This window comes from Sciurus vulgaris (genome assembly GCF_902686455.1).
Source record: "Sciurus vulgaris genome assembly, chromosome: 6".
Classification (NCBI taxonomy): domain Eukaryota; kingdom Metazoa; phylum Chordata; class Mammalia; order Rodentia; family Sciuridae; genus Sciurus; species Sciurus vulgaris.
Window position 1 is genome coordinate 75,926,600 of NC_136466.1, and position 22,341 is coordinate 75,948,940.

A 22,341-nucleotide genomic window follows, 5' to 3' on the forward strand; every position below is an offset into this window, starting at 1 on the left:
TCTCTCTCTGTCCATATGGCAAAAAGCAATTGTAAATGGCTTAAATCATCAGTTCAAGATTTCTAGCACAGTAAGGCATTCCTTCCATTGCTGGGATTCTTACTGTCAAAGGAGCAAAGCCACTCCTATGGCCTAGAACTCCCTTCTTTAGGCAGAGAGCTGCATGTGTTACAAAGAGCATCTGGTTATTTTAGAGAGAGTGAAATAGAAAACAAAGAATGGATGGCCTCCCTCCTCCAGGTCTTAGCCTCTTGGCATTTTGAAATTTTATTGCACTTCAATTTTTATTAAAAAATAGAATATTGCCCATAGAAGCAAGTCGTCCTCAAATCTGGCAAATTTTAAAACAAGAATTGCAAGATTCCCCTTTGGGAGTCCAGCAGGAAACTGAACAAAAGGTAGAGATCCCCATTGTATTAAACAATAAAGAAAAAATTTTTTTTACTATGGATAACAAGGGTCGGGGGGAGATAGGGAGAATAGGTAGAATAAGAACTGGTATAAAACGGAAGACTTAGCTAAAAGAATCATGGGAATTTTCTAAAAAGATGGTTGAAGGGCATCCCAATAATAGAAACAAATGTCTAATGTTGAAAATCGAATTGTTTCTAACCACAGTATAACTACCTATTTCTTCCTCATCCATGACTCTCAAATTCTTGGTTAAATTAATTGATAAAAAATCATTATTCAGGCTCCTATGGACTGAGCATAAGTGGGTAATTATAAATAATTAAGGGAGGGGCTAGGTTTCACACTGGATGAGTAAACTGAAAATGAGACAGGGTACGTGGAAGCAAGGAATTGGAAATGAAAGTGACTGTGGGAATGTCAGCAAGGCCCTGCAATTAGTGGATAGCTTTTAGATGACTTTGGATTTGCACAGGTCATTGTTATTTTATCTAAAACTAGAACTCAGGGTGACAGAAGACTTCATCTGACCTCTGGATTAAACACAAAACCCTGATAATGGAGACAGCAAACATATATTTAATTTGCCACTATACCAGTAAAATATTCACTTGTTTGTGTATGTGTGGTGCTGGGGCTCCAACCTGGGGCTTCTCACCAGCTAGGCAAGTGCTACAAGCACTGAGTTACATCCCCACTCTAAAAATGTAGAAATATGTGTGTCTCATTCTGATGCTGAAATTCATAATATGTATATATATGTATAATATATGTATATATATTCTATATTTATCTTTCTGTATCTAAAACTATCTCACTAATTTTTGTCAATTCTTATATAAGTGACATGTTAAGACAATAGGACTAATGAGACACAATCAAAATGCAGCTTTATCTGCTTTCTACCGTTGCCTTTGAAACTCATTCTGTATAGTATGCTCAGTAAATGGGAAACTTCAGGCAGGCTCATTGACTGTGTCTTAGATAAAAGTCCTCCAAACAGTCTCAATCCAATAATTAATGTGTCCTTTTCAGTCCTGTAATTAATACTCTTAGCTTCATTTAAAATTAAGGCTTCTTTTTCTGGCTTCACTATTCAGCCTTAGAGGAAAATTCTATAATATTTAATAATCTGGATGGACCTTGAGGCCATTTTGCTAAGGAAAATAAGCCAGACAAAGAAATACAACAATTGCATGAGTACATGAGTGCTTTACCCATATGATCTGAAATAATCATATTTAAAAACATCAAAGATGAGAATTGTTACTCAGGGCTTGGAGAAAGAGGATATTAGGAGTTGTCAAACAGCAAACAGTTTCAGTTAAGTAAAATGAATAAATTCCAAAGCAGTATAATGTTGTACCTATAAAATATTTTATTCTCAAAATAAAAGGCTTTTTTTCCTTTTCCTAACTGGGAGGCAGTGTAGGTTTGAAGCCTACAAAGTTAAAAGGCTAGGATTGGCTTCTCTTCTCTTGTATGTCTTCTCTATTTCTGATACCTGTATTGCCTCTGTTCCGTCAAGGTCAAAACAAGGAGAGAAGAAACACTAAAGATTTTGAGTTGGCAGCTATGTAGAGGATCTTTAACCAAGGCATAGGTGCCCTGTTGGGTGCAGAGATACCCCATCACTGGGGAATCCCTCACCTGAGTTTCTTTGATATTGATGAGATGCTGTCCAGTGGAGTATCTTCAGTTACTCTTTGGACAGTGCTTCTCTGAGGTCCAAGGAAACTGTATGAGTCACTCTTGATTGGAATTCTGTTGTCTCTCTAAACAGACTCTTACTGGTACTCTGTCTACATTTGGTCCTATACATGCATCTTTGGCCTAACATCAGTGGGTGGAAGTACTGATAAGCCCCAAAGCTTGGCTTTCTAATTTGTTAATGACAGACTACTTTAGTCAGATCTCCTGTTTTAGAATTTTCACTTGTGATTCAGACTTAAATCCGCAGTATTTCCCAACTGCTAGAAAACACACATACATGTTGACATGAAGTCTGTTCCAAGTCCTCTTGTGTGGTGAGTACAATTGGGAAATACCTTATTGTTCCCCCCATGTTAATGACACATCACTGACCATCAGGGTATTATTTTCATTTTTAAAAAAAAAATTAATTTTCCAACCTTTTTATTACAGCTTAAAAACTTTAATAATCTTGAGAAGATCATGGGCCAAGGGTTGATAAACTGTTTTTTGATCATATCCTTTATAAGACTTGTATATGTGGCCTAGTGTACTACAGAAATATTTAAAATATTTTTTGGATATTTATCACCTTAGTAAAACTGAGACAAGTGTTTCATTTTTAATATCTATCATAATAACTCCTTTAATTGGTTTTATGCAAGCTTTCAATTTAATGAGTTCTGATTTGCCTAGAAATTCTTGTAAAAATTCAATCCTCTTTTTCAGGACACAGTGCATGTTGGGGTAAAACATGAAGCATGTGTAGTAACTTTCATTGCTAGTATGCAATCACACAAGCAGTATATGAACATATTTTCTTCATAAAATATTAAATAGTTTAGAAAAATGGAGTGGTTCCCTTTGAAAAATCTTTTCAAATATTTTCTATACATTTGAATAACAAATTTAGATTTCTATATATTATGTTTATATTTATGTCTGTGTGTGTTTGTGTTCATGGTAGGATATCTCTTGTTTTCTTTATAGATGCTAGTTTATGGTACATATCATTCCTTAAATGATTTTATTCCCCTGGCTATAATGCATTTGATAATCTGGATATAAATATCTAACTTTAATAATTTGTTAATGATGGAAAATTCCTATTATTCACCATTACAAATACTTTTTGCTGTTACAAAATTGCTCCTATAATTTTTTCTTTGTTAACATGTGCAAATACTTTTTCAGAATGTAGATACCTAGAAAAATAATTTCTAGATTTTTAGATGAGTGAATTTTAAAATTTCAATGGATATTGAAAAATTTTCTCCATATACTGTACTAATTTGTACCATCTCCAGCATGTATAAGAACTTTTTCCTCCATCAAACTGCCCACACTTTTCATTAACAAATTTTAATATTTTTTACCAATCACATGAGTAAAAGATGATGTCTCTTTGCTATATAAAATTTCAGGACTTTTACTTGTTGCTAGCTCTATTGCTTTAGGAATTCAAGTACAGGTGAAATCAAAGGTATGCTAGGCATTTTAGCATCCTAGATTATGGGATGTCAAATCAGAGTGATGACAGGGTCTAGGATGTCAACAAAGTTCAATCATAAAGGGCAAACATGAGTATAATCTATAGCTAGATTATTCTAGAACTCAAATCTAGCAATAGGTCAATAGACCCTAATCACATGGAGAACTTGAAACTCATAATCAAAAAATGTCTATAGAACCATTATGGGCAAGAAGACAAAACCATCAAAAAGAATTTAACACATTATGAAGCATTGGCAAGGAAATGCACCTGTAATGAATGGGAAGTGGATAGGTTTAATTTACCCATCTGAATAGAGATTTTTAATTTCCAGTTCAAAATTAGTTTATGGAGACCATATTTGGCCATGGAAGTTGGCTGTGCAAATTCTTTGCTTAATTTTTCTAAAAGATTATATCTATGCTTTAGATCCCCTTATCACCTCTATAAAATGCTACATGTTTCTGCTTTTTTATGCTGGTTTCTTCCCTGGAAAGTAGATTCTTATCCTTTTTTTTTTTTTTTTTTTTTTTTTTTCCCATTCTGTCACTAAAAACACACCTAATCTGCAAGTACCATTTACCTTGGTCCAACCAACCCACAGAAAAGTCCTAATTAGTTGAAATCCAAGGCAGCACAAGTGAAAAGTGGGCCATTACAAATGATAAGAGCCAAATCAAGTGAACAGCCATCTTTGCAAACCAGTGATGAACGAGCTATTGGTAAAAGCCAAGGTCAGGCAGGGGGACACCCACATTAGGTGCAGCATGACTGTTGCTGCTCATTGGCACCGCATCCAGCCTTTTGTACTCATGCTAATCGGCTGGATTGTGGCACAGTGTGGGTGAACAAACACCTGTAGAGACAAAATAAACCTACGTTTACCTGAAGAGTGCTAAGGGGTGATTTGCCCTTATGGAAGTTTTCTTTCCCAACTATGTAGTTTTATCAGTCCAACTTAAAAATTAGAGCTTCAATAAATGCTTGCCTTCTGATGCTCCCAGATTTGGGTCTCAGAGAAACCAATTTCAGAACTCTGGTTCCTGAAGTTAGTTGAGCAGCTCCTGTCTATCAGCCTGTGGACTTACCTCTTGAGCTATGTGATAATATTCGACTTGTTAGCATTTGCATTTGGACTCTGTCATCAAAGGATGATAAAGTTTTCTTCCTTGAGACAATTACAAAAATATGCTTGAGCAGACAATGGGAAGCAGAAGAGAGATGGTATACCTCCCCACGTTCAGACATTCAGAAATGCTTTATGTCCTTCAATAACAATGCACAATGAAGTTTATGACATTTAATAAGTGGGAAAACTTGCAAGATTTTGGCAACAGGTTGACTGACAGACTTGTTTTTATTGCTTTGAATTTTCTTTTTCTTTATTTCTGTAGAAGATATTTCAATGGGCAATTGGGAAAGGCTATTTTATAAATGTCTCTTGAATCAGCAAGGTATATTTAAAATAAGTGCCCTCCACTGGCCTCTCTAACCACAGAACCAGAAAGAACTTAAAAACCCTTTCCTTGAGGAAAGATGAGAAAGAGAGGAGAGGAGAGGAGAGGAGGCAGTAGGATACATTATTAGAAGAGAGAAAACAACAATGTGGTTTTATTGTTTCAGGTAGAACAAGTACTGACTCATGAGATATATGCATGACTAAAACTTGACTATAGCAATGCAATAAATGCAGCAATGAAGAAATGACATGACTGGGGAGATAAAAATCAGAAACAAGTGAGAAGGAAAAGAGGTCATGCTTTTTGTAAGAGAATAAAAAAAGTTGTAATGAAATAAATAGCAATCAGATTCATTGACAGCAAAGGGAATTAAATTTATTAAACATTTAGGTGCATGGTGAGACAAAGAAATGGATTGAATACCCAAGACTATGGACAGGCACTGCTAGCTGTATCTCCAATTCCCAGTCTTCCCTGCTTTCTTGGTCTGGACCCTGAGTACCATTATGCCCAGCTAAAAATACTTACTTGTTTTCCCAAATTCCTTGCAGCTAAAAAAAAAAAAAAAAAAACACCATATGAACAGTTTGAAACACAATAAGACATAGGAAAAAAATCTGCTGAGATTTCAGGAAAAACTCCTTTTATAAGATGCTGCCCCTGGCTGAGGATTTAGCTCAGTTGGTAGAGTGCTTGCCTTGCAAACACGAGGCCCTGGGTTCAATCCTCAGCATTGCACAAAAAAACAAAAACAAAAAAAATGCTGCACCTGTTCATTGGTCCATTGCTTTCTTTTCCTGTTTGTCTAAAATTTGAAGTAAGGATTGAATTGCAGCAGCCACCTTGCAACCATGAGGGAGTAAGCGAAGGTAAAAAGCATATGCAAAGATGGCAAATTAGAACAGTAGAAAGAACTGCTGCACTGGCCTTTTGTGGTTTCTCTCTGAACTTCATGTTAGAGGAAAACAGTCATTATCATTGAACATACTCTCAGTCAAGTCAATCTATGACTTTCAACCAAATTTTTTTTTTCCAGTTGATTTAGTGACGAAACACTTAAAAATTACTTTCATTTTGAAAAGGTCCAAATGTCATTCATAGCTATGTCAAGCGATTAATTTAGATATTATTAATTGTAAAAAAAAAAAATGTGTAGCTATAAAAGAAGATATTGTCCTATGGGTTAGAAAGATTTTAAGAATGTATTGAGAAGTTGTGCATTAATATGAGTTATATGTAATGATTTAAGTGTAGAGCACCGAGTATATTAATTTGAATCATAGTTCACCTTGTATTGTGTTAATTGACTGAACTGGCTCCCCCCATTTATATATTGAAACCTTAACCCCTGTGCCTTAATCTGACTATATTTGGTGATAGCACCTTTAAGGAGACTGGGATGAGGCCTAGTGCAATCTAACCAGCATGTTTATAAGATGAAGAGATTAGGACATACAGAGACACCAAGGAAGCACATGCACAGAAGGGCTGTGTAAGAAGACAGCAAGAAGGCAGCAATACAATTTCCAAGCCAAGAGGAATGACCTACGAAGAAACTAACCCTCTAGACACCTAAATCTCTAAGAAATAATAGCAAAGATATATTGGGTAATTATAGTTTATGTGTTCTTTCAATGTGCTCATAAAAACAAAGTACAGTGTTAATACAATGTCAATCTGAATAACATTTTCAAGAAGGGAACAAATTTAAAAGCAGTGGCAAAGATATCTTTAACTTGCAAAATTGGCATCTATACCCCATCCTTTGAAGTGACATTCTATATTGCTTCTCCATCTAGTTAATGCTGATGACTTCAGCAGAAGATGCATAAAGAGAACTCTAATTTCCTTAATAGGCGCCACTACAATCTCTTAGAATGAGAAGCAGCAGACACACAGTTATGACAAGCAAGAAGCTTAACTGGACTCATTTTCTGTGTTTGTCACCCACCTCTCAGATCGGCTGTTCCTTCACTGTCTCCTTTTTGTGTTGTGGGAGATGGGGAATCATGGCCTTGCTCTATCCTGACATTTTCCAAGAGCTGTCATTCTCTGTGATTTACTCTGTGCTTGGCTGGACATGTACACATATGTTCATCTGGATGATTCTCAGATGCTTCCTAAGCCACAGAACTATAAAAGCAGGCAAGAAGATAAACACACTCCTGTGGGGTGTTTGGGATAAGATCATGAGTGTGCCCAAGTAAGTCACTGAGGGAAGTGTGGAACATGTGAACAGAGACATGAACTTGAGGAAGAAGAAGAAGCTCGGAATGGAAGGGAATGCCAACAAATATGCTTTCCGTGTAAGGGTTGAACCACAAAAGAGAAGAAGTTAACTAACCTTCAAAATTCTTTTTCTTCTCCTAATAATATACCTCTAAAATTGACATGACTCTCTAGTAAGAAAACAAAACAATTTTGTGCCATGCTTCTATTCTCAGGTACTTGGGAGGCTGAGGCAAGATGACCCCAACAACTTCAAGGTCAGCCTGGGCAACTTAGTGAGACCTTGGCTCAAAATTTTAAAAAAGTCTGTGATGCACCTCCATAGTAGAGTTCTTGCCTGGTGATAATGGTGACGAGAATCACAGCAGAGTTCCATTTCCCCAGGTGTGAAGACTAAACACCCAAAAAACCGAAGTGTAGAAACGAAGTTTTACTTAAAGGATAGAACAGAGATAGACTTCTCGGCAGAGAGGGGATCCCGGAGCTGGGTGTCCAAAGAAGTGAAGGGTGTCTTGCTGCTTTTATACTTTTCGGAGTTTCTTTGTTCTCATGGCCTCTTCTCCCCTCATCCTGCCTCTCTCTTGCCCCCATCCTACATATGGTGACCGGTGGCCAAAATGTGGGCCAAAGGTGAAGTGATCCTGGGAAGGAAGGGAGAAGCTCAGGAGGCAATAATTAATTACTCCTACAATTCCCAGCAGGGAGGAACGAGTCCCTGGAAGCAGGGCACCTTAGCAACAGGTAGAGGAGGAGAAGGAAGGCTCTGCAGGTATTAGCATTTGATTTCCTTTCCTTTCAAACCAGATCCAATTATTTATTATCTATACTGACTGCCCTTAGTCCCCCAGCTTCACTGGCACGGGCAAGGCCTTTAGTTCAATTCCCAGTACCACGAGAAAACGAGGATGACTTTGTGATGCAATATAGTCTAGACATTTGATGGTCCTGGTAAATGTTTGTTGATGAAACAGTGGACATGGGAAGAGGGAGGAGGAAGATATTGGGAACAATGGAAGAGTGAGCTTCTATTTCTCGGGAGAACTGAGAAGCATCATTACAGTGGCTATCAGTTGCTGCAGGGAGATCACAGTAACACAGGTATATCCGAGAAGCTGCCTTTGAGAGTCTGATTGCCTAACAGGTTAGCAAAGGGAATCAAAGAATATTAACTGCTGTTCTTTTCCCAAAGGGGTCTCAGGGGATCAAAAGCATGTCAGAATACTTTTCAAGCCACAAATATCCATATTCATGTTGGTTGTTATTATTTGAGGTTCTTTTTCTATGTTCTGGAAAAAAAAAATCTATATACTGGCTGGGGATGTGGCTAAATAGAACATTTACTTAACATACTGAAGGCTTGGCTTCAATTCCCAGTACTTCCAAAAGAAAAAGGAAAAGGAAAAAAAGAAAAATAAGGGAAAAAAGGAAAAGGAAAGAAAAGGATTTATCAACAACTGAACATTTAACTAACTCCATGGCAATGATGAGATCAGATGCAATTCAGCTAAACACACCTACTGTTTTTAAGACAATGAAAGCAAAAAATAACCTAAATGGGGACAGACCTCAACAGATCAATGATGCTTTTATTAAGCAACAGGGGAGAACATTTTAGGGGGAGAAAATGGCAAAGGGCCACCATGAGGGTCAGGGCTTTATAGGGTTAACAAAGCCAGGTCATGGGATGAGTTTGTTGGCCATTCTTTGGTGGGCTCATGGAGTGGGACAGGAAGGTGGGCAGGGAAGTTCCTGGTGTCTATTGTAATAGGGTCAGGCAATTTAGTCAGGTGGGGATCAGGTGTGAGTCATTTGTGAGTTCCTTTTGTGTACTTCTTAGGCTGGGCTTCTAAATGACAAAAGTCCCAATGCACCCATGGCAGAAAAGCAGGTAGGGGACCAGCTGCAAATAGGAGAAATGCTCTGTGGCTTATTCTCTATTTCCTTCAGGCAAGATTCAACTTCATTTGATACATTATTTCAACCTGGATCCTGACATAGTGATCAATAACTATGTTCTAGGAATAAACATCTCTGACAAATTAGCTATGAAGTATTACTCCCAAGGAGCCCTGTAATGATTAATTTTATGTGTCCATTTGACTGGGCCATGGAGTGCTTAGATATTTGGTCAAACACTATTCTTAGTGTTTCTCTAAGAGTGTTTAAAATAAAATAACTATTTCAATTGGAACACTGAGTAAAGCAGATGGCCCTCCCTCATATGGGTGGGCCTCATCCAATCAATTAAAGACCCAGATTGAACAAAAGGCTGACTCTTACCTACTGTAAAAAATAATCCCCCACTTCCCGCTGCCACCACCCCTCTACCTGACTGCTTTTGAGCTGGGACATTCTTTTATCCTTTCTTCAGTCTTGAACTGAAACATCGGCTTTTTCTGGGTAAAATGACTGACAGCATTTGGATTGAAACTATACCACCAGCTCTCTTATTTGTCATGCCTTCTGAATCAGAGAAGAGCTATACCATCTGCTCTCTCTAGTCTCTAGCTTACTGATTGCAGATCTTGGAACTTAGCCTTCATAGCTGCATGAGCCAATTCCTCATAACAAATTGCATTATTTATGTACATACCCTAGTGTTTCTGCTCTTCTGGAGAACCCTGTCTAGTATGAATGCCCTAAGTGACATTTATACCTATAATACATAGATTTTACCACTTTAATTTTTTTAGTATATCCTGTTGCTTGGTAATTAGTTAAGGGAAACTTGGCCTTGGGAAAAACGCTTTGTGCCCAGAAGTCAGTTGACACAAATCCGATTCTAAATCAGATTAACTTATTTGTGCTGTTGTTTTCCATCAGTGTAAAAAAGCAGCATATTGTTTCTGCTTTGACTGCTTTTGAAGGCTCTTTAGAGGATCGAGTGGAAAACAGAATCATTTGTCATGAAACTGTAAGATGTTATTTGCTGATAAGAATGAAAGGTGATATAAATTACATATTAATGTAACTTTAGTGCTTTCAGCAAAAATATCTCCATATCAAGATAGGTTCTAAGGAGAATATTTACACCAATGAGGAGGCTGATTAATAGCTCAACATTTTGTAGCACTTGGAATGATAGTTTCTCTACAAATATATTCAGTTTGATTCATTTAAAAAAGGTCTACCTTACAAATTTTAGAATAATGTATTTAGCAGAAAGTACCAAGTTCTCTCATACAATCCCTTTCCCTACTCACCAGCTTCCCTTATTGTAAATGTCATGAATTGGTGTGGTACATTTGTTACAATTGATTAACCAATATTGGTATATTGTTAATATATCATTTAACCAAAGTACAAAGTTTACATTAGTCAAACAATTCTATAGGTTGTTGCCAAATGAATAATGAAATACACAATTATGGTTATTGGGGTGATTGAATTATGGTCCTTGAACTGCCTGGCGACAAAGGTGATGCCTCTCCTGAGAACTTTCCATGACAAGGTGCCAATTAAAGATTGCCCAGTTGCTATGGTGATGCCCTGTTCAAATGGAGGTTCTGTGCCAGCCACAGAACTATCAGTTTTTGACCTTGAAGTTCAGACACCTGCTGCCTAGGGGTAGAAAATTATGGGCACAAGCTGATAATCATAATTGGGTTGCTCATACCTATGACCTTGGTTGTTTGTTTTGAAGAAACTCTCACAATAACCCTTTTGATGTTAAAACTTATATAATAAACATGCTGGACTGGTTCTGGGTCACTATCTCCTACCAGGGTTTAGTGATCCACCAGGTCCCAGCTTTTTCTCTGTTTGTGTGTCTGTTTGTCTTTTCTAATTCCCCATCACCCCTCATCTGGTTTCATGAACTAACCACTGTGCAGGTTGCAGCATATGATATCATACACAACAGTTTTATTGCCCTAAAAATCCCCTATTCACCTATTCATCCCTAACTTTCTTCCCATTCTCATACTTCTGGTAATGATGAACTTTTTTGTTTTTACTAAATTTACAGTTTTATCTTTTCTTAAAATGTCAGATAATGGCAATCATACAGTATGCAGCCTTTACCGATTTGTTTCACTGGTAATTTATGATTCTTCCATGTCTCTTTGTGACTCAATAGCTCATTTTTAAAATAATTAATTGTATCCTATGGTATAGTTGTACCACAGTTTATCCATTCATTTACTGATGGACATCTCTACTACTTGCAAGTTTTGACAGTTATGAATAAAGCTGCTATAATTATTCATATGCAGAGTCTTGTATGGACATTATTTTTCAACTCAGTAGGTAAATAACTAGGAATGCAACTGTTTTCTTGTATAAGACTATGTTTAGCTTTGTAAAAAACTGTTAAAGGTCAGGCGTGGTGGTGCACACCTGTAATCCCAGTGACACAGGGGACTGAGGCAGGAGGATCATATGCTCAAGGCCAGCCTCAATAACTTAGCAAGACCCTGTCTCCAAATAAAGCATGAAAGGATTGGAGATGTAGCTCAAAGTAAAGTGTTCAATCCCCAGTAACACAAACAAACAAAACAAGAACAAAATACTGTCTAAAGTGTCCTCTAGAATAGGTGTACCATTTTATATTCTCACCAAGTAATGACGGAGTGTTCCTATTGTTCCATACCTTTTCAGCATTTGGGTTATCAGTATTTAGAATGTTAGCCATACTAGTAGGTAGTGACATTTCACCATTGTTTTAATTTGAAATTCTCTGATGATGTTCAGCATTTTGTCATTTGCTAATTTTCAACACATCATTTTAATTGTGGTGTCTTGGTGTTTGGTCAAATTTTTTGCCCAATTTTTAATTGGGGTTTAAATTTTCTTATTATTGAGTTTCTTAGAAGTCTTTGTATATTTTGGATATATAACCATAATTAGGTAATTGTTTGGCAAATATTTTCTCCCCACCTGTGACTTGTCTTTTACCTTTCCCTTTGAAGGTATTTTACTAGAGAGCAGAGATCAATAGAATGATCAAATATTCCTCCCTTTGGTATTATGTACACTGGAAATAACCAATTTTATTTTAAGAAGAGTCAGATATTTGTATAGAGACATATGAATAGATTCTTTTTTTGACTTGTTATTTATAGTTATACATGACAGTAGAATGTATTTTGACATATACATACATAGAGTATAACTTTCCATTCTTGTGGTTGTACATGATGTAGAGTTACACTGGTTGTGTATTCATATATGATTATAGGAAAGTTATGTCTTTCCTATTCCCAACCTCCTTCCCTTCCCTTCTTTTCCTTTTGTCTAATCCAATTAGCTTCTATGAATAGATTGTTTTTGTTGTCTTGAAAAGGACCTAATTAAGCATCAGGATCTAATTGAAGAAAATTACCTTTAAAGTTATATAACATAGTTTTTCTATTTAACTTCCCTTTGGTTTATAAAATATTGAGGATCATTTCAGTGCTGTGCATTTTTTTCAGTAGCAATTATGGGAAATGTGTAACTGTGAATGGACTTCTTTTGTTATCCAAAGCATAATCATGCCAATTTATCAACTCTACCAGTTCCAGGCCACAGATTTTTGCTTTCTGTCTGGTTCAAAACTTCTTTGGGTAGCCTAAGTGGAGATGACTATGATCCTCTTCCCTTCATTCTAGTTGTGATTGCATCAATTGTTTTCTTAAGTTGAACCACTGTTCCATTCCCAGGAGACTCCACTTGGTTGTAGTTGTAAACCGTTTAATAGGCTACTAGATGCATTTGATGGTACTTTTTTGGGGTATTTCTGCATGTATATTTATAAGGAATATCAGTCTGTAGTTTTTTCTTATAGTGCCTGTCTGGGTTCTCTATTAATTTTAGCCTCAAAAGAATGAATTATAAAGTGCTCACTTCTCTTTAGCTTTTTGAGGAATTTGAGAAGGAATGGTACAAATTTTTTAAATGTTTTGTGGATTTTACCCATGAAACCAGATAGTCCTGGATTTTTTGTTGTTGTTTTGAAAGTTTTAAATGACTGATTCAATCTTATTTATTATAGGTCTATTCGGTTGTTCTATTTCTTGTTGTATCAGTCAAGGTAGTTTGTGTGTTTCTAGGAATTCTTCCATTTTATCTAGGTTATCCAACTTTTGGCATGCACAGATATTCCTAGTATTCAGTTATTTTTCTTTTTATATCTGTAAGGTAGTGGTAAGTTCTCCTTTTACAATTTTTGATTTAGTAATTTGAGTCATCCCTCTCTTTAGTCATTTTAGCTAAAGGTTTGTTGATCTTTCCAGAGTCAAACTTTGATTTTGTTTTCTCTTCTGTTTTCTTAGTCTCAATTTTATTAATTAATGCTCTAATATAACTTCCTTCATCCTGCTTGCTTTTAATTGACTTTGACCTTTCCCCCTAGTTCCTTAAGGTATATAGTTGTTGATTTGAGAGTTTGTCTTTTTTCATGTTAGCATTTGCAGCTATAAATTTCCTCTGAGCACTGGTGGAATTGCATCCTGTACATTTTGGTAGGTTGTTTTCATTCTCATTCATCTTTAGGTATTTTCTTATTTCCTTTGAGTTTTTCTTTTACCCATCCATTCTGCTAATCTCTACCTTTTAAATGGAGAATTGAATTCATTTAAATTTAGAGCAGTCTAGATAAGGATAGACTTCTGCTATTTAACTGTTTTCTGTGTCATTTTGGTTGTTTTTTTTTTTTTTAACTCAAATACACTATTGTTTTACTTTGTTTTTTTTATATATATAAAGTACTGCTTTTGTGATGCACCATTTGACTCCTTTCTCTTTTCTGTATAAATTTAAATTTACCTTCTTGTTGTTGACCTCATGATCTGCAATTAACATTCTTAAACATATGACCAAGTCTGAGTAATACAGCTTTATTCCAGTAGTACACTCTACTCCTATGCATCACCCCTCTCCCTTTATATGTTCTTGTCACAGACTGCATCTTTATATGTGACCACTAAAATATATTTTAAATTATTTTTATGGATTTGCCTATAAAATTATATAATAAAGATAAATAACAACCCAAAGTACCACAATATTGACTCTTAAACTTACATAATTAGCCTATATAGGTGTCTTTTTTTATTTGGTTTTATGGTTTAGATTGCAGTTATCCCCCCAAATCTCATTTGTGAGACAATGCAAGAAAGTTTAGAGATGAAATGATTGGATTCTGAGAGCCTTAACCTAATCAGTGCATTAATTCCCAGATAGGAATTAACTTAGTGCGAACTCAGACAGGTAGGGTGTGGCTGAGGAGATGGGCCCTAGGGGCATGTCTTTGGGTTTTATATTTTGTACTTGTTGAGTGAGCTGTCCCAGTGCCATGTTCCTATCTGCTTTCTTTTGCCCTATACTTTCACCATGATGTTGTGCCTCATCTCAGGCCCCAAAGAATGGAGTTGGCCCTCTGTGGACTGAGACCTCTGAAATTGTGAGGCACCAAATAAACTTTCTCCTCTAATTGTTTTTGCCAGGTCTTTTATTCACAGCAGCAAAAAGCCTGACTAAAACATATGGCTCCAAGTGACTATCCCTTGAACTTGTTTTGCAGCCTCAAGTACGGCTTTAATATTTCTTAGAGAAAATTCTGTAGTAACAAACTCCTTTATAACTTTTGTTTTCTGCGGCTGTCATGATTTCTCCTTCAGAGGATAGTTTTGCTAAACATAGAGTTCTTGTTTAACAGTTTTATCTTATTTCAGTTTCCAGCACTGTAAGTTTGCCATTCCACTACCTATTCTAGGGAGTAAACTGCTCAGTTCCTACTGGAACCAAGGAATGTGTCCTACATTGGGCAGATGGACTGCCAAGACTGCCACTGATTTTGGGAAGAAATGAGAGCAAAATAAATTAAAATGCTGCAAAACCTTCAAATCTGTATTTTGTCTTTTTTCCTTTTTTTTTTTTTTTGCTTCGATTGGTACATTATTGTTGTACATAATACTTGGGTTCAGCCTATGAATGTCTTGGCTTATGAGATGAGTCTTTTTCAAATAAGCACATAGATGAATTTTGTTTTTTAATCCATTCAGCCAGTCTTTTATTGGATAGTTGAGACCATTCGTATTTGGTGTTCTTATGGATAGACGATTATTATTTCCTGCACTTTTGATTAATTTTCTATATTAATTTTGTCTTAATTTTTATTTACTGAGTTGCTTTTCTGGTGAGCTCATCCATGTGGGAGCTTTGGGGTCTGTTTTGGGTTGCTGTGTACAGTATACAAGTTTTTTTTGTAGTGCTCGCTTAGTGGTCATGAATTCTCTAAGTTTATCCATATCATGGAAAGTTTTTATTTCTTCATCAGTTCTGAAAGATAGTTTTGTTCATTATAGCACCTTTAACTGGCAATCGTTTTAGAACTTGAACCATCTCATTCTAGGCCTTCCTCGATTTTAGCGTCTGAGTTGAAGTCAGAAGTGCATCTTATTGGTTTGCTTCTAAATATGACTTGATTTTGTTCTTTTGCAGCTTTTAGAAAACTTTTATTTTTTACAGTAGGCATTTTGGATATGATGTACCTTGGAGTGGTTCTGTCCTGATCTTGTCTACTAGAGGTCCTACATGCCTTCTGTTATGTGGATGTCTATATCATTTCAAATATGGGGAAAATTTTCTACTACTATCTCCTTGAAACATTCTTAAAGCCTGTGTATTCAAGTTCATATACCCTATCTGCAAGGCCTAGAGTTCTTTGAGGTTTGAAGTTCTCTTTTCTATGTAATCTAATCTGTTGGTGATGTTTCCAAGGGAATTTTTATTTGATTCATTGTGCCTTTCATTTCCAGAAGTTCTGCTTGATTCTTTTTCAGTATCTTTTTCTTTACTCAAATGGTTTTTGCCTCCTGTATTTGCTCTCTTAATTCCTTCCTTAGATCCTGTTTTAATTCACGGAACATTTTAATCATATTTTTTATAGTCTTTCTCTGGAATTTTGCCCACTCTCATATCAATGGGTTCCTTTGTTGGAGGATTATAAATTTGGGGAGGAGATTTGTTTGCCTGTTTCCTCATGTTTTTAGATGTCTTGGACTTACGTATGTTACATTGGATTCATCTTCCTCTTTTGTACGTGTGTAGTTATCTCTTGTTCTTGGAGCTTCTCTGTTTTTGCTCTGGAGTAGATGTTCGGGAGTGGTACCTGAAGTCCCACTGTAGTTGTTCCTGCTTGGGACCTGGTTGTTGGTTTGAGGTTTTTTCTTATTCCATGTGTGGAGCTGTTGTTGAGGCTCCTGTGCTCACTGTTATTTTGGTGAGTTATACATGTTGCTCATCAGTAGGATCTCTACTCTGTGAGCTTGAGGTGCCCCAATTGCTTCCCAGCTCCTCTTAGAGAAAGGGGAACAGGGACGAGCAATGAAGTTAATAATTTTTAAAAGTCCTGAAAATAAATGTGTAGTGTCTAGTTTGACATCTATAACACTAATTACCCCCTCGAAATGAATGGTAGGATCAGCATTTAATGTCAGCACCAACAAAACAACCATGAACTAGCTCAGACGTTAACTAGCAGATGTCTGCAATGCCATACACTGTATTAAGAATCACAACAACACAAATGGAGTAGGAATTACATTAATTATATTTAATAGTGGAATTACATTTCCTTAAGTGAAAAGAAAACATGGTAGAAATGCAAGAGAAAATTAGATATATTTAAAAAGTGAAGAGATGCAGGAGATAGGTAGCAGATGACAGCTATAAAGATGGAAGAGCAAAAAAATACCAAAATAATCATAGAAAGAAAGAAGAAGAGAGAATAGGAAAATTTGGTTGTTAGTGGGGTAAGAGTAAAGAAGGATTAATAAGAGGACCAAAAACCAAGGTACAAAGAAAGAAACAAACCCACATAAAATTTTACCTCACCAAAGTCAAACCAAGACTAAATAATAAACAGATGAAGATAAAAGTAATTCAAATAAAAGAAAAACTATATTTTTTAACGTATCTGCACAGTGAGAAAACACACATATACATATCCATAGAGGTACACATAATCATGCAAAATGGAGAAAATAAATTAATAAGTAAAAATTAAAAAAAAAATAAAAATCTAAAAAGGAAATGGGGGGGTGGATGGAGGGAGGGGCAGGTGTGGTGGCACATGCCTATGATCCCAGTGGCTTGGAAGGCTGAGGCAGGAGGATCAGGAGTTTAAATCCAGTCTTAGTAATTTAGCAAGGCCCTAAGCAACTCAGAGAAACCCTGTCTCTAATAAAATACAAAAAGGGGCTGGGGATGTGGTTCAATGGTTAAGTGCCCCTGGGTTCAATTCCCAGTAACTGCCCCCCTCATAAAAAAAGAGGAAGGAAGGAAATGGGGGAAATAGAAAAAAAATCTTAATGAGGCAAAAACAAAATTGAAGACTTGTTTCCACTGATGTGGTCAAAACTGCTGGGAAGGATGGATGTTCATTGCTTAAGCTAATATGCCATTCTTTTAAATTTATTTTTGAGGACTTTGTAACCCTTGAGTTCAGGACCATGGGTTGTTAAGTTGCATGTCTTCCTGTTTCTCCCCAAGCTGCCAGCTGCTGTAGCCAGAAGCCAATGCTGGTTGTGGCGGCACTCAGCTTTTGGTTTCCCAATATAGGATAGGACGGACTGGGGAGTGCTGACAATTGACTTAGTCCCATAGTGGGGCTGGTGCAGAGTTCTAAATTGGAAGTTCCAGTACCTGGAGTTTGGTCTTGAGTGATCCTTGGAACTCTTTGTTGGTGGGTATTTGAGATTTGGTCCACACTTCCATTTCTGGGGAGAAACCTATTTCTGCTGGACATCTAGGTCTCAGGGGCCTCCTGAAATTTCTTTTGGGGCAGAGTCTAAATCTTGACAGGCTTCACATATTCCTTCTCCATGGTTGTGAATTACCCTGGATCAGACCTGTAGTCCAGATGCACCTGTCTGATGCATTACCGGTGCCTTGCCACTTGCTCCAATGAGACAGCAACAAAGGGAGCTCTCTCATTGGTCTCCCCAACTGTACTGCTCTAGAGTCCTCTCCATACCTGCTTCAATCACGCTGGTTCAGATACACTCTGGACCCTACAAGAGGTGACTGCTGGGTTAGGCTGGAAACTTCCTTTACTTATTTACATGTTGTGCTGAGTATCAAACCCAGGGCCTCACACATGGAGGCAAGTACTCTACCACTGAGCCACAACTCCAGCCCCAGGCAACTTCTTTTATGAATATCCAATCTCTAGCCTCTGCTTGCTGCTGTGCAGCCACTCAAAACTGGTTCCTGGCACCACAACACTAAGTGCAGTTGGACTCTCAGCCCCTCAGCCAATTGATATTTATAGTTTTTCCCTTAACAACTTCCCCACCATCTCTGGGTCAGTTAAGGTCAGCCTCCCCTCAGTTCCAGATTCTCCTGTCAGCTTTATTTACCATGTTTTGCTCTTTGCCTGTGCTCCCCTACCCTCTGCAGTGGACTGACCTGTACATCTTAAGCACATTATTTGTTATGTTCAATTTCCAACTTTGTGTATCTGATTATTTGCTGTCCAATGGTGAATTTCAGTAAATTCCCTTAGTAACCCACTTTGTGAGGAACAGTCTTCCTGCTGAATTTTGAGCTGAGGAACTGCTGGGGAGTGTACCCTTCCTCTACCAGCTATTTTCTCAGTTTGTGTTTTTCTTAATTCATTGTTCATGGAAGTGCTGTAAGTCTTTGACCATTTTCCAGGGTTTTGACAAAGTTGGTTCTGATGGCGTTGGGTGTTTTTTTTTTGTTTGTTTGTTTTGTTTTGTTTCTACAGAGGGACAGAAGTTTGGAGCTGCCTACTCATCATTTTGCTGCTGTCATTCCACCAGCTGCATAATGTGGGACAAGTCACACACTTCTTGTAATTATTTCCTCTTCAGGAAAATAGCACTTAGTCAAACAGCACTAGTCCAAAAATGTCATAGGGCTGTTGTGAAAAGAAAATGAGAATGTCTAAGACTTTTACAAAATGTAATTCACATGCAAACTCATTTTAGGTAATGTTTTATAAGCCACATCGCTTTTATGATGCTAGAGGATTTTTTAAATGGTGGGCAAAAATGTTTTAGTTTTCTTGAACTTCATTTCTACCTAAAAAATATATATATATATCTTATCTTTTACCGCCTGAATAGTCCTCTAGCATCAGTAAAAGAAAAATGACTAGTTTTATTTCAACATTTTATTTAACTTTTCATATTATACAGTTTACTACCCAAAACATTTAAAATACCAACGAGACAAAAACAAATTAAAAAGACACAGACAAAACACCTCTTCTAGGTGAGGTAATAATGGGTAAGGTTCATTGTCAAATTACAAGTTTTTATTACACTGCTACACAACTTATTACTGTATCAATGATACTCAAAGGCTCCAAAGTAAGACATTACACATTACATTCAATTTATATTGGGTGGGAGGAGAGCGAGTGAGATTATGTACAACTACTCAAAAGAGAAAGCAGAGATGTCAACATTAAACATTATTCCAATTCTAGTGCAAGGAATTTTATTTGCTTATATAAGTTTTGAAAATAAATCCAAATCTGGATAACTTTTCAACAGCTGTCAGTCTTCCACAATCACAGTTGACAAAACAAATATCAAATCAGCATCTTCTTTATTTTCTGAACAGATATAATTGGATAGAAATATTTAAATATTTGTGCCCAATGAATAAAGTGAATGCTTTGTGCAGTTACAACTAAGTCAGTGCTGAAAAGAGTTGTGAACAGTCAGACACATCTGCACAAGTGAGCAGAATCTCTTACCCTTCCAGTTTTGTTTCTAAAAGAACTGGCTGAAGTTCCTAATACTCCAATCTATAAACCTTTGCAAATTAGCTTGCTTTTACTATTTTAAAATTTCAGTGCCCAGAGTCTGGAGGCTTGAGTAAACAACTTCATTAATTTAGAATTTTCTTAAGGGCCTGTAAAATTGAGAAGGCTATCTCAAGAAAGTCTATCATACACAATTTAGTAAATAAATTCATAAATTCACAAAATGGGTTAATCTTTACCAGTTTTTAATTTTACCACTTTCGGTATATTTTACTCAAATTAAGAAACCTTGCAATGCAAGGCAAGCATATCACAAGCTCCATGGCCAAAATCTGGTTTATAATAAGAGGACCATTGGGCTTGCAGAACTACTTAATAAAATCCTACCCATGATGCTATTAGTCATATTGAATTTAAAAGCATTATTTGACCTATTAAGAAATGTACCTTATGGATATTAGATTTTGGCACTGATATTGAAAATAGCAAATTAAAAAAAAAGGGGTAGTGTTTATCTGACAGTTATCTTAATCTTTTCTAAATTCATTGAAAAACACTTGACCAAGTAAGTGCTTGATTTTTTCTTTTCTTTTCTTTTTTTTTTTTTTGGTGGTATTGGGGATTAAACCCATGGATGCTCTACCACTGAACTACATCCCTAGTCCTTTTTATTTTTCATTTTAAGACAAGGTCTCATTGTTTCCCAGGCTGGCCTGGAATTTGCAAGTCTCCTGCCTCAGCCTCCTGAGGAAACCGGGATTATAAGTGTGTACCACCATGCCTGGCAAACTGGTTTTTAAAGATTACATTTCAACTAATTAGGAAAGATAGTAAAAAATAACTAATATTTTACTTAACACTTCTCAATTTTAGTTTTCATATTAATTTGCAATCTTTCTTCAAAGAGAAAAGACCTGTGTGTAGTTCAGTTATTAGCCATGACTCCATAATGAAATAAATGTATATAACTGCATAATCATGCTAACATTAATAAATCTTGAAGTACCTGATTTTTAGCTAGATGAAGGATTTCACAGAATTTCACTAGTAATACTTGATTCCAATTAGATTCTGTCCTAGAAAATTTCTGAAAATTGAAATTTTCTGGTTTATTCTTCTTTGAAACCACTGATTTTAATAAAATGAGAGGTTTTCAGGAAGCTGAATATATTATAAAATCTAAAACATTATTTAGCAGTTCAAAATCAATAAAAACAATTTAAATCCCATGGGTTGGATAAAGTTAAGCCACAAACTAAGATTAAACACAAGATACAAACTATGACCAATGGTGTTTACTTTCCCTCTCAGGTGAATTTAAAAATGGAAAACAATGTCATTTCAGTAAACACATCCACAAGAGAAAAGAGAACTGCTATTTATACACTGTTTCACATACCTAAATATCTTTTTTTTTTGATGTGTTCCAAAATTATTCATAACCATCTGACATTTAATAACATGAATCTGTTTGTATACAATCTAGGTTGCATGACATCCAAAGTCACTGCACTTCAGAGTGCTAACTGGTTCATAGAAAAAAATGTGACCATTCTTGTTTAGAAATGAAACTTTAAAATGCTTAATTAAGCAGTCAAGTGCATAGCCTTTTACTATACAGAGTCTAATCCACTAGTTAAATTTAGGAATGAACTTTTAAAAATTAAACTGATTAGCGATTTTTTTTCTGTTACTTATTTGTTGACATGTAAAATAAAACACAAGTACAAATTTTCTTTAAGGTTTGTATTTTTTTTTCAGTATTGATCCAAACAAGTTTAAATAAAAAGGGATAAGGGTATCTCACTTTTTTCTTTAAATATATTGTTTGGAGAATGAAACTTTAATTAAAACTGAAAGATAAAAATTGATATCATTAATTAATGATGACTATATGGTAGGGAGGAGGCACAAATTCCCACATAAATTTTAATTTTGTTTCCTTAAGATAAATCATTCAGAAATGAAAGTGATGAGGTTCCTTTTGAGTACACAATTTGTAAATATGGAAGGAGCAATAGTTGTCATGATTATTTAAGAGTTGCCCTAAAAATAGCCTGATGATTCACAGAACTATCCAAGCAAACCAAACTTTATAAACATATGATGAATTTTAAGTTGCTGGCACTGAAACACTGGGTTTGGAAGTGGACGAATGTGCTACGTTTGATTAAAATCTTTTGGGTACCTTGGCTTTCATGTTTTTACTCTGATATTAAAGCAGAAGGTGTGTAATTTCATTCTATGCAATAAGCTGATTTACAAGTAGAAAATTTTGTAGGGATGAAGGAAATTCCAAGTTCTATGTGTGTACAGAAGTGGCTTTATATATT